This window comes from Rutilus rutilus (genome assembly GCF_951802725.1).
Source record: "Rutilus rutilus genome assembly, chromosome: 17".
Taxonomy (NCBI): domain Eukaryota; kingdom Metazoa; phylum Chordata; class Actinopteri; order Cypriniformes; family Leuciscidae; genus Rutilus; species Rutilus rutilus.
This window is the reverse complement of record NC_140230.1, coordinates 11,209,834-11,226,853: the sequence shown is the minus strand read 5'-3', so window position 1 is coordinate 11,226,853 and position 17,020 is coordinate 11,209,834. Positions and strand designations below refer to the sequence as shown.

General features: G+C 46.1%; 1 protein-coding gene across 4 annotated transcripts in view; it reads right to left on the bottom strand.

The window, feature by feature from the left end:
• Positions 1 to 17,020, bottom strand: part of grb10b (growth factor receptor-bound protein 10b) — a 110,889-nt gene that overhangs the window by 24,506 nt on the left and 69,363 nt on the right. The window lies entirely within an intron of this gene.

Genomic DNA, 17,020 nt, shown 5'->3' with positions numbered 1-17,020 from the left:
TGATGAGCATGACAGGTTCCCCCTCCCCTTAGGTTTACAAGTGCCTTTTTAATGACCAGACTCCTCCTCTGAGTTGTTGTGTGTTGAGGGCTGAGGCCTGACTTCACCTCTAATGAGACAGTAAGACAAAACCAGAGCAAAAACAATCAGAAGACTTTCTTTTTCTACACAACACAGCCAGGCGACCATGAGACTCAAGCTAGTCCCTTTATTATTCCTGGCTGCCTGCCTGGGTAATTGCTGATTCATGGGTCAAGCATCAAATGCGCCTTGTTGTAATTATTGTGTCGAATTAGATTTAACAAATCCTATCTTAATATATATTCATTAATACTCATTTTATGTTAAAAAAAAATAAAAGAAAAGGAGCGACATTAAAGTAGGTGGATGATAACAGAGTGTGGCTCGATTGGACTGACCAAATTTAAAATTGATTTGAATGGTTGATGTTTAGACTACTACATACATTTAACTACAGCAATCTTTAAAAATAAGCAAAGGTACACAAAACATAATTTTTCTGGAAGCTAAATCCACTAGGTTTAACAATCTGAGGTGGCATGTGAATGCATGAGGCATGATGGTTCCCAAACGGCTCACAAACAGCTGATAATTTGATAATTTAATGACATACTGCAGTTCTAAAATTTCTTAAAACACAACACAAATAATTAAACATCTTTTTTTTTTTTTTTTTTTTTTCATATTTGGTTTCACTTTATTTTGATGGTCCCTTTAACACATTCTGTTGTCTATAAGTAACACTGCACATGTCTACTAACATTCATTAGAGTATTAGTAGAGTATTAGTAGACTGGTAGGGTTAGAATAAATTGACATGTAGTTACAAAGTTACTTATAGTCAGTAGAGTGTCTGTTGGAGGACCATCGCAATAAAGAGTTTGCAGATATTAAGCAGACAGTCCACTAATACTCTAATGAGAGTAAGTTGACATGTAGTTGCAAAGTTACTTAATGTTCAAAAGGGACAATCAAAATAAAGTGTTACCCTATATTTGTATCAGCCATTGATCTTGGGTAGACTATAATGATGTCTTTTATCTATTGTGATAAAGACAGCGTTTTTTACTTTGACACTCCTATCAGACGACACATCTCCAAAAATGTAACTACGACCATATGATTAACCTTGAGCTAAAATAACCCAGCACTGCCTTTTGGTTACAGTGCAGTCTCTGGTGGGCCAAAAGGTGCTGAGCTTGCTTCACAGCTTTGACTGTAGTCTTCAAAACACTGGGGTTTCCATGAACCACAGAAACAACTGATCATCATCAAAACACCCCCACACAAAGGAGAAGAGGGCAGAATTAAAGGAAGAAAAAAGACAAAGAAATATATATATTTCTATATATAGTATTGGGACACCCCTCCAAATCATTGAATTCAGGTGTTCCAATCACTTCCATGGCCACAGTTGTATAAAATCAAGCACCTAGGCATGCAGACTGCGTCTGCAAACATTTGTGAAAGAATGGGTCAATCTCAGGAGCTCAGTGAATTCAAGCGTGATACCGTGATAGGTCGCACCTGTGCAATAAGTCCATTTGTGAAATTTCCAGCTGCATCCAAGCCTCACATCACCAAGTGCAATGCAAAGTGTTGGATGCAGTGGTGTAAAGCACACCGCCACTGAACTCTAGAGCAGTGGAGACGTGTTCACTGGAGTGATGAATCACGTTTTTCTGTCTGGCAATCCGATGGACAAGTCTGAAGTTTGGTGGAGCGGGGATTATGGTGTGGGGTTGTTTTTCAGGGGTTGGGCTTGGCCCCTTAGTTCCAGTGAAAGGATCTCTTAATGCTTTAGCATACCAAGACATTTTGGACAATTTCATGCTCCCAACCTTGTGGAGTTTGACTGCGCACCAGTGCACAAAGCAAGGTCCATAAAGACATGGATGAGTGAGTTTGGTGTGGAGGAACTTGACAGGGCTGCACATAGTCCTGACCTCAACCCGATAGAACACCTTTGGGATGAATTAGAGTGGAGTCTGTGAGCCAAGCCTTCTCGTCCAACATCAGTGCCTGCCCTCACAAATGTGCTTCTAGAAGAATGGTAAAAAATTCCCATAAACACTTGTGGAAAGCCTTTCCAGAAGAGTTGAAGCTGTTATTGCTGCATATATATATATATATATATATATAGCTTTTTTATTTGCATTATTCTTCAGCACTATTTCTAAGTCACTATTCCAAAATAAGCAGAGTTATGACATTGACCATGACCATCTTTCTACAATCTTTTTATCAACACTTGAATGTGGGTAAGTTTCATTAAAAAAACAAAATTTTAAACAAAAAGCTGAGAAAATAAAACAATTTTCCAAAGACTACAACTTGCATAAGCAATGCTTTTATCGCTTGTTTCTGCTCCTTTTTTGCCTGTTTTGATCCAGAGATGCTGTCCTCTTTCAGAAGATGCATAATAACAGTGAAAACACGAAAAGGGCGGAAAATTCTGTCAATGGTGGGGAAGCGTTGTCTCAAAAATTACGGAAAATTTTGTCAATGGCGGGGTTAAACCGTATTTCTGTGGCAAAATGCTCTCTTTTTCTTTTGGGCCAGCAAGTGGAGGAACAGAGGGGAAAATATAGATCACACAGACGTATCACAGTGTGGATGAATCCCTGCTGTCCGATCCTTTGGCCCCTCATCTCGCTCTAAGCCACACATGTCAGCAACTAACAATCCAGTCCTGAATGGGCAGCCTCTTTAGCCTGTGGCATCCAACTGAGATCAAACCAAAGAAGAGCCAAATATTTCCCCAATAGGAGCAGGGAGTTTAATTGAGTCCTTGGGCCGCTCATTCATCCCAACAGCAGATAATTGTCTTTTTGGGAACGAAAATCCAGCACACAAAAAGAATGACATAATTACTTTTGGGTAAACAGTCATTTCAGGGCAAGCAGCACTGTACAAATTCTTCTCATTCATGCCACCCAGACACTAACTCCTCCTCTCCATAACCAGAAGAACTAAAGGCCATTCTCTCACATGGCAGAGATCCATTTCACAGTTAAAGGATTCCCATAAAGATACTTTGATTGATGTGTAATGAAATCTAGATATGTTTGATGCGAGCTGGGTCGACTTCCACTAGCTTAACCTTTATATGTCACATGGATTGTTACATGTGGGAGCTTAAAGTGGATATCCGTTGTCCTAGAGTCTCCTGTATAAAAATTCACTTGACAAAGTCTTATACAAGAGCTCCAGTGTCATTCTTAAATTTGAACTTGAACATGGTCAGACTTTTGGCTTTAACCCCATTGTACAGTATTTCTGGGGTCTCAAATATTTTCCATTAAAATATTTCATGTAAATAAATTGCTGAGTACTTTCCAGTAAACCTAAATGGACAGTTCACCCAAAAAAAAAAAAAAAAAAAGAATTGTTGTCATTACTTACTTACCCTCATGTTGTTCCGAACCTGTATGAGTTTCTTTCTTCTGTTGAACACAAAAGAAGATATTTTAAAGAATGTTGGTAACCAGACAGTTGAAGGCACCCATTGACTTCTATAGAAAAACTATATATACAATGGAAGTCAATGGGTGCCACCAACTGTCGGGTTAACAACATTATTTAAAATATCTTCTTTTATGTTCAACAGAAGAAAGAAACTTTGGAAATTTTGGAACAACATGAGGGTAAGTAAGTTTTCATTTTTGGGTGAACAATCCCTTTAAGCCTTTCCAACTTCATTCATAATTTATGACTTTAAATGAGAAATTTCTGTGCCAGTATTAACATCAAATGGAATTGCAACTTTTTTTTTCAAACAGGTTTTCTGAATTCAACACTTCCTGAATTCTAAAACTATACATTTATACATTATACAAGTTAAGCTAACCAAAAACGTCTCAGGTTACGACTGTAACCCTAGTTCCCTTTCAGTCGAGAACATCAGACGTAGTTGACGTCGACTGAATGGGGATCACGCTTAGGGAGCCTGTCTTCTTCGTACTACAGTTTAATCAAGCCAATTCAACATTGGCATGCGTGATTACACGCTCCGCCCCGCAGCGCGGGTATAAACACGGAAGTGGATGCACACACCAGTTGCCTTTCGCTTCGGAGCCGATCAGACGTATCTGAAGTTACTACTGTTTACACAGCAAGCAAGTGTGTCGGTGTTCTGGTGGGAAGACCTCCCAGTGTTGGTGTTTCTACAGTGTGAGTGCAGCAGGGATCGCAAGCTTCTTGAGCTCTCAACTGCTGTTTTAACAGCAACAAATTTCTATTTGTTTGTGTGTTTGACGGTTGGTTAGAGGGCGAGAAGTGAGTGCTTGACTGTTTGAGTTCACTGATTCAGTGTTGCCGCAGTCATTCCCTGTGTGCTCCGGCACTGGTGACCGTCCCATTTCCTAAAAGAGCAACATGGGTACGTTTGCATCTTCAAAAAAATAAAATAATAATAATAATTATATATATATATATATATATATATATATATATATATATATATATTATTATATATATATTATTATATATATATATATATATATATATATATAAGCAAACTTCTCTACTCCTGGGTCACAAGAGGGCCAGTCTGGCGGTGTGTGGCAGCTTGGTGTGGTTCAAGGACCCGGTCATCCGGTTGGGTCCTCAGGTCAACTGGGAGAGAGAAATCTCGCCCACAGGCTGAGTATCTCTTTTCCGGTATGGAGATGGACTCGGTCTAACATTCCTCTTCAAGAAGAGAGTGTGTCCAGTCGGTGCTATACAGAAGTGAGAAAGGATGAAAGAACACTGAAAGAATTTTAAGAGGCTCCTGGGGCATATGGCAGATGCAGCCACATGGCTTCCTCCATATGAAGACCGCTTCAGCACTGGCTTAAGGTCGAGTCCCGAGGTGACCGTGGCAGAGCGGCACGCCCTGTGTGACAACAGATCACCCCGGCCTGCCGCCAAACCCTCAGCCCGTGTTCAGACCTTTCGTTTCTCCGGGCCAACCGCTCCTAGAACGAGGTCCACTAACACCGACTGATGGGCCATGTACATGGACCATGTCCTGAAAGCGTTTGGTCATTTCAGTGCTCTCTTTCCTGCAAGATAGGTGGGAGTGAGGGCTGCGTCCTCCACCCTCAAAATGAAGTTGCCTCTATTTTTCTTTGATGCACATCATGATGCAGTAGCTGGGAAGCACGTCCTGATCGCCAAGTTCCTGAGGGAGCAAGGTAACTAAAAGCGCCCATCTTTATCCTCTTGGGCCTTATCTCTGGTGCTACTGCACTGCAGAGACAGCCCCTGAGCCACTGCAGGCAGTGAGTTAAAAATTCTGTTTTTAAAGAAACAGTTCTCCTGCTCGCATGGTCTCTACTAGAGGGTAGGGACTTGCTCGCTTTCGGTCAACGAGTCGTGCCTGAAATTCGGGCCGGCTAACTCTTACTAGCTGAGACCCCGGCCTGGATGTGTGCCCAAGGTTCCTACTCTCCCTAAAAGGTGGGACCAGGTGGTGAACCTGCAAGCCCTGCCCCGGAGGAGGCAGACCCAGCCCTGGCTCCTCTGTCCGTCCACTTCTAGTCTTAGAGGTTTATGCAACCGGCCCCAGGACGTTCCCTGAGAAGGGAATGAGACGCTGCATCGACAATGCTTTGGGAACGCCCCTGCGTGATTGCGTCTGAAGGGGTGACGGTTGGCCAGAGGACTATCAACTATCCACTTGCTGATTGTCTGCTTAGATGCTGGAAGACATTTCTTAGGTGATCCAAAGCAGACAAACAGCTGATTTGATTTTCTCCACGGGGCAGCTCTGTGGACATATGTGTCAAGTGCTCACACTGGTTTTCAGCTTTTCAACTGGTAGATTCAGCTTTTCCTGGTCCTGAGTAGTAAAAGGAGGAGGACAGAAAGCTTGCAACACAATAGGCCTTGGTAAATTGGTCGGCACATTAGGGACGTAGCCCTGCTTAGGGTAAAGAAATGCCTTGACCATCCCAGGTGCGAATTCAAGGCAGGTGGGAGAAACCGAAAGGTCCTGAAGGTCTCCGACTCTCTTTAGGGACCAAATAGCCAGAAGAAAATGTCTTAAAAGTCAGAAACTTTTCTGAAACTGATTCCAGGGGCTCGAAGGGAGCCACAGATAGGCCTTCTAGGACTATAGCAAGGTCCCAAGCCGGAACCCAGGTACGAGTTGCAGCCCTCTGCCTCAAAGTTCCACGGAGGAAACAAATATTATCAGAGGGTCTCTCCCCAGACATGCAACTCGATGGCAAAGAGCTCCCAACACTGGACCCTGGGATAGGAACCAAGGTCTCCTCCATATAATCAAGGCAGGGAGACACCGCCGCGTGATCTTGATCATACGAAGTGGGTTTCCCCGCGGGGAGAACCCTTTGGTCCTGAGCCACCACTGCAAAGGTTTCATGTACAGCAGGCCAAAGGGTATCACATTGGACGCTGCTGCCATGAGGCCTAACACTTTCTCGAACTGTTTCACAGTGCGTGACTGGCCTAGCTTTAACTCTTTCGTGGCTGTGAGGATAGCAGCTACACGAGCGAGCGATAGGACGGCCCGCATCGTGACCGAATCACAGACCACACCGAGGAAAGTGGTTATCTGTACTGGAGAAAGCACTGTCTTCTTGGCATTGAGTCTCAACCCCAATTTTTGCATGTGTGCGAGGATGACATCTCGATGCCGAACCGCCACTTGCTTCGACTCTGCTAGTATGAGCCAGTTGATATAGTTCAGAATGTGTAAGCCCTGCAGCCTGAGCGGGGCCAGAGCTGCATCTACACACTTCGTGAGTGTGCAGGTTGATAGAGCTAGACCGAATGGAAGCACCCGATATTGGTTTTCTTTGCCCCCGAAAGAAAACCTCAGGAACTTCCTGTGCTGTATATTCTGTAGATTCTTCCACTCTGTCAGATAATCTACTAAGGGTACCAGTCTCTCGAGACTGGCCTCTGGTGTAACTGGAACAGCCACTTCAGTGACCTGAAGGATACTGGCAGGAAACAACCGAAGTGACTGTTTTTGAACCCCCCTCAGAGGGTGCGAGTTTGACGCAGCGTCGAGTTGAGACTGCGCTCAACTCGACTTGTGTGCTCACTGGAGACCGCTGCGCCCCGAGGCACCAAGGGTGGTGGGATTGGCAGAACGCCCCCCTGAGGACCCCGAGGGGAAGTTTACTGGGAAGATAAAGGGCGGAGCCCATCTCTAACCCCGCCGAGAGATCCATTTGCGATCCCCAAGAATGCCTTCTCCGTGCTGCCTCAGCAGCAGTGTGTCCGGATCCCTGAGGACCGCAAGCCTGGCCACTTTCCTCGAAAAGTGACAGGTGAGAGCAGAGCGTGCGAAGCGGAAGCCTCTAGCAATGCTGACAGTCAGCCCCCTCGAAGGCTGACATAGCATGCTCCGCTCCCAAACACATAACACACAAATCATAAGTAACGCGGGCAGGGAGAAGCACACAATTTAAATGATTGCATTTGTTTCGCCATGAAATACTGAGTGAACAGACAATACAACAGTAAACATAGAGCGCTTGCTGAGGCCGGATGTGCTTTTATTGTTATTGATGTGCCTAATTTTAAATTAGGAATGAGAAATGGTCAAAAGCACAGGCGGTGGGATTCTTTGGTTGTTCTTTCATCAACAGATGGTGAAGCTATAAAACATTTCAGAAAACGGTTCTCTCTAGAGAGGGAACGAGTGTTGCGTAAGTTTAGCTTACGCTACGGGAAAACTCCTTTTCTCGAGAATACTGAAGCCAGAAAATTATCCTTAATTTTCCAAAATGTAAAACGCATTTGCTGCAGCAGGCAGACATAGGCGAGACTGCTCGCAACTGCTGCAACCTATCAGCGCGTCTGGGCATGACGCCAGCGCCAATGGGAAGCTTCCCCGCGCTACATCATGGCCCGCCAGAATGGGTGTGGCTACAAGCCTATAAATACCCACCGCTGATGTTGCATGATGATTTCAGTCGAGTGAAGCGAAACCATAATGCAGCACAGCAGCGTACGCAACACTCGTTCCCTCTCTAGAGAGAACCGAGGTTACGTTAGTAACCGAGTGTCGTTCTTTTACGAAAGTACTCTCGTGTTGCGTAAGTTTAGCTTACGCCAAGGGACCCCATGTAAAACGCCGTGCGTGCGAAATTTCCAACACTAATGTCCCAAGGGCAGAGTGCCCGGGGCTCATATCAGTGGTATACACACAGAGCGGTAGGCAGGGAGGAACGACTCGGTAGATGTGATAGGTGCGCGCGCATATATACACAGTTATGGCAGTACCAAAACCTATAACTGCATAAGGCCACAGGACGTTGCAGCACATCAACAGTCTAATCAAACTGAGTTGGTTAGACAGTGTTAATATGATACATCAGACTGAGAACAGCCTGGCCTGTAAGGCAGGCACTTCTAGGTTATAAAACCTTATAAATGTAGACAACGAGGCCCAGCCTGCTGCCATACAAATATCATGAAGTGACACCCCACTTGTCCATGCCCACGACGAGGCCATACCTCTAGTCGAGTGGGCCCTAACTCCCAAGGGACAATCCAGGCCCTTGGAGGCATAGGCTGATGCGATAGCATCCACTATCCATCTGGACAGGGTCTGTTTCGAGATGGCCAGCCCCTTGACGCGGCCACCGAACGAAACAAAAAGCTGCTCTGTTTGCCTATAGGTGGCAGAGCATTGCACATAAATTCTTAAAGCCCTCACTGGGCAAAGGAGGTTAACCCCAGCCTCACTGTCGGATGCAGGGAGTGCCGAAAGGGAAATAACTTGCGCTCTGAACGGAGTCGTAAGCACCTTCGGGACGTAACCATGCCTTGGTTTGAGGACAACTTTAGAGTCGTTAGGCCCTAATTCCAGGCATGCAGCGCTCACTGAGAGCGCGTGCAGGTCGCCCACTCGCTTTACTGAGGCTAGCACCAGCAGAAAAGCAGTTTTGAAGGATAGGTACTTTGGTTGCACCGCATGTAATGGTTCGAATGGTTTACCTTTCATGGCCTCAAGGACCCGTGGAAAGGTCCCATGCTGGAACCGAGGGCGGTCGCGGAGGGTTCAGCCTCCTAGCGCCCCTGAGGAAACGGATTATGAGGTCATTCTTTCCCAGTGACTGGGCGTTCGCGGGCTTCGCGAAAGCCGCTATAGCCGCCACATACACTTTGAGCGTGGACGGGGTTCTACCACTGTCCAGCAGCTCTTGCAGGAAAGAAAGCACCACCGCTACCTCACCACTTAGCGGGTTAAAGTCATGAGCTGAACACCATTCAGCAAACACTGACCATTTAGATGCATAGAGCCGTCTAGTAGACGGAGCTCTAGCTTGTGTGATCGTGGTCAGTACTCCCTCTGGGAGGTGAAATGGTGATGGATGACATGTAGGGCCCACAGCTCGGGGTACGGGTGCCAAACTGCACAGCAGTTCCTTCCTCAGCGGAATCGGCCATGGAGCTGTGTTCCCCAGTTCCATCAGTTCTGGGAACCATACTTGATTCTCCCATAGCGGGGCTATCAGGAGTATCGAGCATTTGGTTTCCCTGATTCGATTGATTACCTGTGGTAACAAGGCGACCGGGGGAAACGCCAATTTCGGGGTCAGCGCGTCCCTTTCTTTTGAAAAGAACATTGGGCAGTGAGCATTGGTCTGTGACGCGAACAGGTGTACCTCTGCTTTGCCGAAAATGTCCCAGATATTTTGCTCCGTCATGGGATGCAGAGCCCATTCTCCTGGGGAGAGCTTGGCCCTGGATAACATATCTGGGCCCACGTTCAGGACGCCCGGCACATGCGCCGCTCTCAGTGAGCGCAGGTTGTGCTGGCCCCATATGAGGAGGCGTTTTGCTAGTGCAAGGCCCCGGGACTTGAGACCGCTCTGGCGATTTATATACGACACCACCGAGGTGTTGTCTGTTCTGACCAGAACGTGGTGGTTCTTTACCACAGGGAGAAAGAACTGAAGGGCGTTTTCGACCGCTTTCATCTCTAGACAGTTTATGTGTAGATGCTTTTCCGCATCTGACCACAGGCCTATGGAAGGTCTCCCTTCGTACAGGGCGCCCCAACCCGTGTTGGAGGCGTCTGTTGAGATGACTTTGATTTGAGAGGCGGTGCCCAAGTTCACACCGGCCTGGTACCAGCCAGTTCTCATCCACGGTTTCAGAGCTGCAACGCATGTCTGATTTATCGTGAGACGGAGCGAACCTGTTTTCCACGCTTTCGCTGGTATGCGCCATTTCAGCCACAGCTGAAAAGGGCGCATGTGTAACAGACCCAGCCACAGCACTGTAGAGGCTGAGGCCATGAGACCCATCATCCTCTGAAACATTCTGAGGGGAAGATTTTTCCCCGCGGTGAATGTAGCTGCAAAGCGCTGATTTGCCGCTGCACGCTCTCTCATTAGGCGCGCTATCATATACCTGGAATCCAAATCTATCCCCAAAAAGGATATTTCCTGACTGGGGGATAGAACGCTCTTGGTCCAGTTGACTCTGAGGCCCAGCTGTTCCTCCTTTGACTGGGCTAATATTAGCCAGTCGTCCAGATAATTCAGGACTCTCATGCCCCGTTGTCTGAGGGGCGCGAGCGCCGTGTCCATGCACTTCGTAAATGTACGAGGTGCTAAAGACAGGCCGAAGGGAAGGACGGTGTACTGATAAGCCTGGCCCTCGAAGGCGAATCTGAAGAATTGCCTGTGATGGGCTGCTATTTGGATCTGAAAATAAGCGTCTTTCAGATCCACTGATATAAACCAGTCCCCCGGTCGGATTCGAGCGAGGATTTGTCTGGTCGTGATAATTTTGAACGAGCGTATCATCAGCGCTTTGTTCAAGCATCTGAGATCTAATATAGGGTGGAGTCCGCCATCTTTCTTTGGTACTAAGAAATAACGGCTGTAAAACCCTGACTCGCTCTGGGCTAAAGGAACGCGTTCCACAGCACCTTTTCTCAGCAAATTCGCTATCTCGGCGCAAAGTAGGTGAGCTACTTCTTGATTCACCGACGTTTCGACCCGTGCTGTGAAGTGCGGTGGTCTGCAAGTGAATTGCAGCAAGTAGCCCTGTTTCACCGTCCTTAACACCCATTCTGAAACCCCTGGTATCAATTCCCATGCTTTCGCGTGAATTGACAGGGGTAGAATGAAGTCTGGGTTCCGGTCGCTCACGTTCGAGGACCCGGGGACCACACCATGAAGAAACGGATCGTTCATCATGTTCATTTGGAATGGGACAGACCGTGTTATGTGTGGTGGCTCTGTAGCTAGCACTCCAGTCGTATGAACGGGGAGATGCTGCATTACAGACACAGCAATGTGGGCTCGCGGCTCGCACGAGGCGCCGAGAGTTTTTCACAAGGTGTGTGTGCTGAAACCTGACACGTGACCTGCACTTGAAACACAGCCAGCTCGTGCTGGTATGTGTGTGCGTAGCGCGGATACAGTCGTTATCGCGGGCAGCGGTGAGCGCTGTACAGCGTGCACATTTCCTATATTTAAAACATGAACGGCATGAGCCGGTTTGACAGATATGAACCCTGTGGTGGTGTGAGACACTGGATGGGTAGTGCTTGTGTGTAGGGGTGAACACTGGGCAGTGGGCACTTCTCCTACACTTAGTGGTCGAGCGGCCTGAGCTCGCTTTATTGTATTCGACCCTGGATGAGTGTGACACACAGAGAGGGTAGTGTTTGTGTACGTGGGTGGGCACTGGGCAGTGGGCACCTTTGCTACATTCAAAACACCTTCGGCCTGAGCCGGAATATGACCAGACATAATGCTCTTTTTGAGATTTATGTGGGTTGCCGTAAAAACGGCGTTTGTGTGCAGGCGAGCGAGTTTTGGAACCGGCTCGTTGACTGCTAAGTACACTCTTCGAGTCACCTCTGCTGAGGGCCTGGTGCTGTTGCTGAGCGGGAGGCGGAGGCGGTGGGGGGGGGGGGGGCGTTCTTCGAGCGGGCGGCTGCTGCTTAGCACGGCCTGCTGCAGAACTGGAACGCCGCGGCAGAAAATGTCTCATAGCCTGAGACGTTTTCTTCACCTCCGAATAACGCTCCGCGGAGCCTTTAACAGAGGGACCGAAGAGACCAGCCGGAGAGATAGGAGCGTCCAAGAAGGTGGCGCGGTCAGACTCTGACATGTCGGACAGGGTGAGCCACAAGTGACGCTCCGTGACGGTGAGAGAAGCCATGTTGCGGCAGTTGGCCTGGGTGGCGGCTTTAGTGGCTCTAAGTACCAAATCCGTCGCACTCCTCAAATCCATCACACACTCCTACTAGTTGGACTAGCTCCTACACACTAGTTGGTCCAGCCTCGTCCAGAGAGCGGAGGAGGTTGGCCTGGTGGATTTGCAGAACAGCCATGACGTGTAGTGCAGATGCAGCCTGACCGGCGGCGGCATAGGCGCGACCAATCAAGGCAGACGTGGTCCGGTAGGCTTTGGTGGGCAGAGTTGACTTGGCACGCCATCCAGCGGAGGGCGGACACAAGTGCGCTGCCACTGCTTCCTCAACCGGAGGAACAGAGAGATATCCCTTGTCCTTCGCGCTGTCGACCGCAGAGAGCGTGGAAGAGACAGAGGATCTCAGCCTGGCCGAGTACGGGGCTCCCCAAGATTTGGAGAGCTCGTCGTGAAGCTCGGGGAGGAAGGGAACGGGCCTAGAAACAGATGCAGAGCGGCGTCCTGAGAGAAAGCAGCCGTCCAACCTGTTGGGCGCAGGCTCCTGGGGTGTGGTCCAGTCAAGGCCGAGGTCCTCAACGGACTTTGAGAGAAGGCGGAGAAGCTCAGCGTCGACCGAGGCCCTCACGCTTGACTCCTGTGTCGACGGGGTGGGGTCAGGGATAGAGCCCGACCATTCCTCGCTCCCGGACGCCAGGAGAGAGCAGCTGTCCTCCTCCATAGCATCCCGCTCTGTCGTCTCGACCGCAGAGGGGCGCTGGCCGCCGAGGAAAGAGACAGGGGACTCCGAGAAGGAGGCTCGCGGGGACGAAGGTTCAGGTGGCCTTTGAGAGCAGTGCTTTTTACGGCGCGGCCCAACAGAAGGCATGGGAGAAGCGGACTTAACGCGGAACAAAGCCTGTCGAGCCCGCAGGGTCAGCGAGCACGTGGTCCACATGGTCCTTTCCCAGGCAGGAAGCGCAAAGCAAATGGCGGTCCCCGTCGCTGAGAACGGCTCTGCAAGAGCCACAGGACATCGTTGGCATTTAAAAATGCCTTTAGATCTTTTAGGAAACGCGTGTGTTTCAACATCAGCGGTGGGTATTTATAGGCTTGTAGCCACACCCATTCTGGCGGGCCATGACGTAGCGCGGGGAAGCTTCCCATTGGCGCTGGCGTCATGCCCAGACGCGCTGATAGGTTGCAGCAGTTGCTGCAGAGCAGCCAATAGGCGCGCGAGCTGTCTCGCCTATGTCTGCCTGCTGCAGCAAATGCGTTTTACATTTTGGAAAATTAAGGATAATTTTCTGGCTTCAGTGTTCTCGACAAAAGGAGTTTACGCAACACGAGAGTACTCTCGTAAGAGAACTGTCTTGTCTTGCTCAGTCACCGCATCAATTGCATTGCTTTAAAGGGTCATACATTTCATTTTCCAACTTGTCAAATATTATGTTTGCTGACGAGAAAAAATAATGGAAAAGCAGAGGACTACTTGCACTAAGCTTAGTGACGCACTTCCATTTTGAAATTGCACAACTCATTTATTTATTTAAAACATACAAATCTGGATATTTTCAGAGATGGGAGAAGAGATATTCTGATGATAGCGGTGTAATTAATTTTCCAAACTCAATGGAACATGAAGTTTTAATCAAACCCAAGCCGATCTGAGAAAGCAACGACTGGTAAACATATACGTGATTATTTCACCACAGGGTGTCTGTGCTCATCTAAACTAATGACCACGATGCTGAAGTGTGTTAGACTTGATGAATAAGATGAGCACAAACCTTTATTTACTTTTTTAAAATATTTTAATCACTATTCTTGTCACAGGTTGTTTTGGTTTTTGATTCACATTTCATGTCAGTCATGTTTCATGTCTTGTCATGTGATTCCCTGGCCCACATGTGATCCTGCCATGTGTTCTGTGCTGTAGTGATGGCAATTTCAAAACACTGCTTCATGAAGCTTCGAAATCTTTATGAATCTTTTGTTCCGAATCAATGGTTCGGAGCGTGTATCAAACTGCAAGAGTCACGTGATTTCAGTAAATGTGGCTTCATTACGTCATAACTGTTTCAAAACGTTTCGAAAAGTTTCGAAATACTTCGAAATGTCAATGGTTCACCGCTGTGGGCGATGATCTCTGTCAACCCATGAATCATGAGGAGTCACTGAGAACCACTGAACAAGTGTCTTTGGGTTTTACCTGATCTCTGATCAGTGTAATACATTTGCAGACGTTTTAATTAGACATTAGTATAATTAAAATTAATAATGGTAGTTAATAGTCTCTTTTTGGCCTGTTAGCTGAGACATTCATAGAACAAACTAAACAAACCCTGACAATTGATAAAAGAACATATAGCATAGACACTTGTATAATCTTATTAGATGATTAGATAATTACATTTGACAGATTTTACTTGAAAAAAATACAATTTGCAATAGATTTGTAAAAGGTTTTTTTATGCATGTTTGGCCCGGGTTTTGGTTGCATTTACACTGTTCTGACCACTATGGGTCACCGTGGAAACGGGTGTCGGATTTGTTTTGAAGCCTCGACACAATACGGCACATCTGCTTGAACTGTTTCAGTGTTCCATGAAGCCTCGATCTGCACACCACTACTGTGCTGTCATGTTGTCATTGGTTCATTGTTTCATTGTGCACAGGTGTGTCTTGTCATTTAGCCTTGTGTATTTAAGCCATCATGTTTGCCTGGTTCCTTGTCAAGTATTGTTTGTGTAACCACTGTCGGGTGAGTTCCACGCCACGCCACGCCACGCCATGCCTTTGTTTTTGTATTTAGTTTATTTAAAATAAACTGCACTTCGGTTCGTCAAGCTCACCTCCAGTGGAATGATTACAATTCTGTGTAATTTCCATTGTCAGTGATTTAACTGTATGTAATTTACATGTTTATGCCAAAATTCTTAATTAATATTCAAAATAGTAAGTGCTGTCAACACGTTACTGTTTAAGATTAATTAAATATATAAATATTGTTAAATTTATTTAACGCACATAACGGACATTCATTCAACTATTTTAAAAGACTGGAATAAGAGCGCCAACGTGTGCAGCAATCCTATTTATCAGTCAAATTCATTTAAAAATGAAAACTCAACAGGTATGATATATGATCAGTGAGAGAAAAACACTGTTAAATAATCAAACGAACACTAGACTGCTGCAGGTTAGTGGGTATTATTCAGAATGCACAGTTGGGAAAGAAAATATATTTATATGAACATTTCATCAGGTTCAGGATAATTCATGTTAACGCAGAGAACGATTCATTGTTTTAACCAATTGACAGCCATAAAACGTAATAATAATCTGTGTACTCATGACTAACTGTCTGTATGCGGGTGCACTGAACATTGTTACCGGAAACTCCAGAGTAATAAGTAAAACGCGGAAGTAAGGCATCCACACACTACAAGATAATCTGGCCGATTTTGGGCCCAGTTCTCCCGTTCCGGATTATTTTAATGGTTCTACAAATTATTTATCAGATTTTCCAGTGATGTGAGGTGTGAAGTGTAAGAGGGATTGAATCTGCTCTGAAGAACTTCGGGGCCGCATCGATCTCAAATCATCAGAAATCCTATTTTGTGGGGGGAACCCCGAGGACAGATTGTCACATGGAACAAAACGAAACCAAATCAGAGAGCGAGCTGACAAAAGATGAAAGCATTACACGATTTCATCCAAACCTTTTTTTTTTCTTTTTTTTTTTTATGTAAAAAGCACTATTCTTGCCCGTCGTCCGCCATGTTTGTTTACTCTAAAGTCATGTTTGACCACGAGAGATTTTGCGAGATTGGAATCTGTTTGCTTGTGGTGTGCCGTCTTGGTCATATCACCCCACTACACACACACTATAGGAACAAAACTGTTAAATCTATGATTTTTTTTATCGTCATGTTTGTGGCCTCTCACATTTTTATCTGCTTATTTGCTAACCATGTACTGAAGGTGGGTGTGATTTCACCCAAGGATTAAACAGTTAACCCCTGGCCTTTGATACAGCTAAACCTATTTGAAGGGTCTAGCTCCAAACCATCAGTATCAAGAGTACTTGTAGTTTGAATGGAGCCAACTGGAATGAGGTTCTCAAACTGAGCCAGCAGTAGAATGAGGCCAAAGGTGAAAGGTGTTTTTACATTTAAAGCATGAAGTTCTGTACAGTACCATCCACTCTGCCTAGCTGAGTCTTCGTATTAGACCTTAGTCAGGATAGCACCACTGACAGGAATGTAAACTAGGCTAAAAGTACAGAAGTACAATGGATTGTACTGTTGTGTAACAACATGCTAATTGTTAATTTTATTAAACATCTTTCCAAAAAACTTTCAGTAAACTTAAAAACTGTTTTGAAAGTTATGAGTTTTGAATATTTCATGTCATTTAGAACCTTTATCCAGTAAACACTTTTTTTCTTTTTTTTTGACATAATTACTACACAAAATAAAGATAGTTGAAGGTTTTTATTTGAAATGTTTGCATCCTGACAAAGAAGGACAAAGAGCAGCCCCCAGCCCCCAAACCCCAGCCCCCCGCCCCCCCCCCCCCCACACACACACACACACACACACACACACACACATTCTTTTTTTTCTCTCTGTCCAAGTTTTTTCCTCTGAAAGACATGCATTCCTTGCACTCCAGATGAGTGCCTAAAGCCTTACAGCTACGTACTGTATGCATGACCTACATGAATGCAGCTGCTCTATGCTGACAACTCTGAGCCCCTCATCTATAAGTCTTCAAAATGCTGACAAAGCAGTTCATATGGCACAGTCACAGTGAACAGGAAGGGTTTAACTATTATTCATAAAACTATGTTGTTTCTCTACAGTCTCTTTCAGTC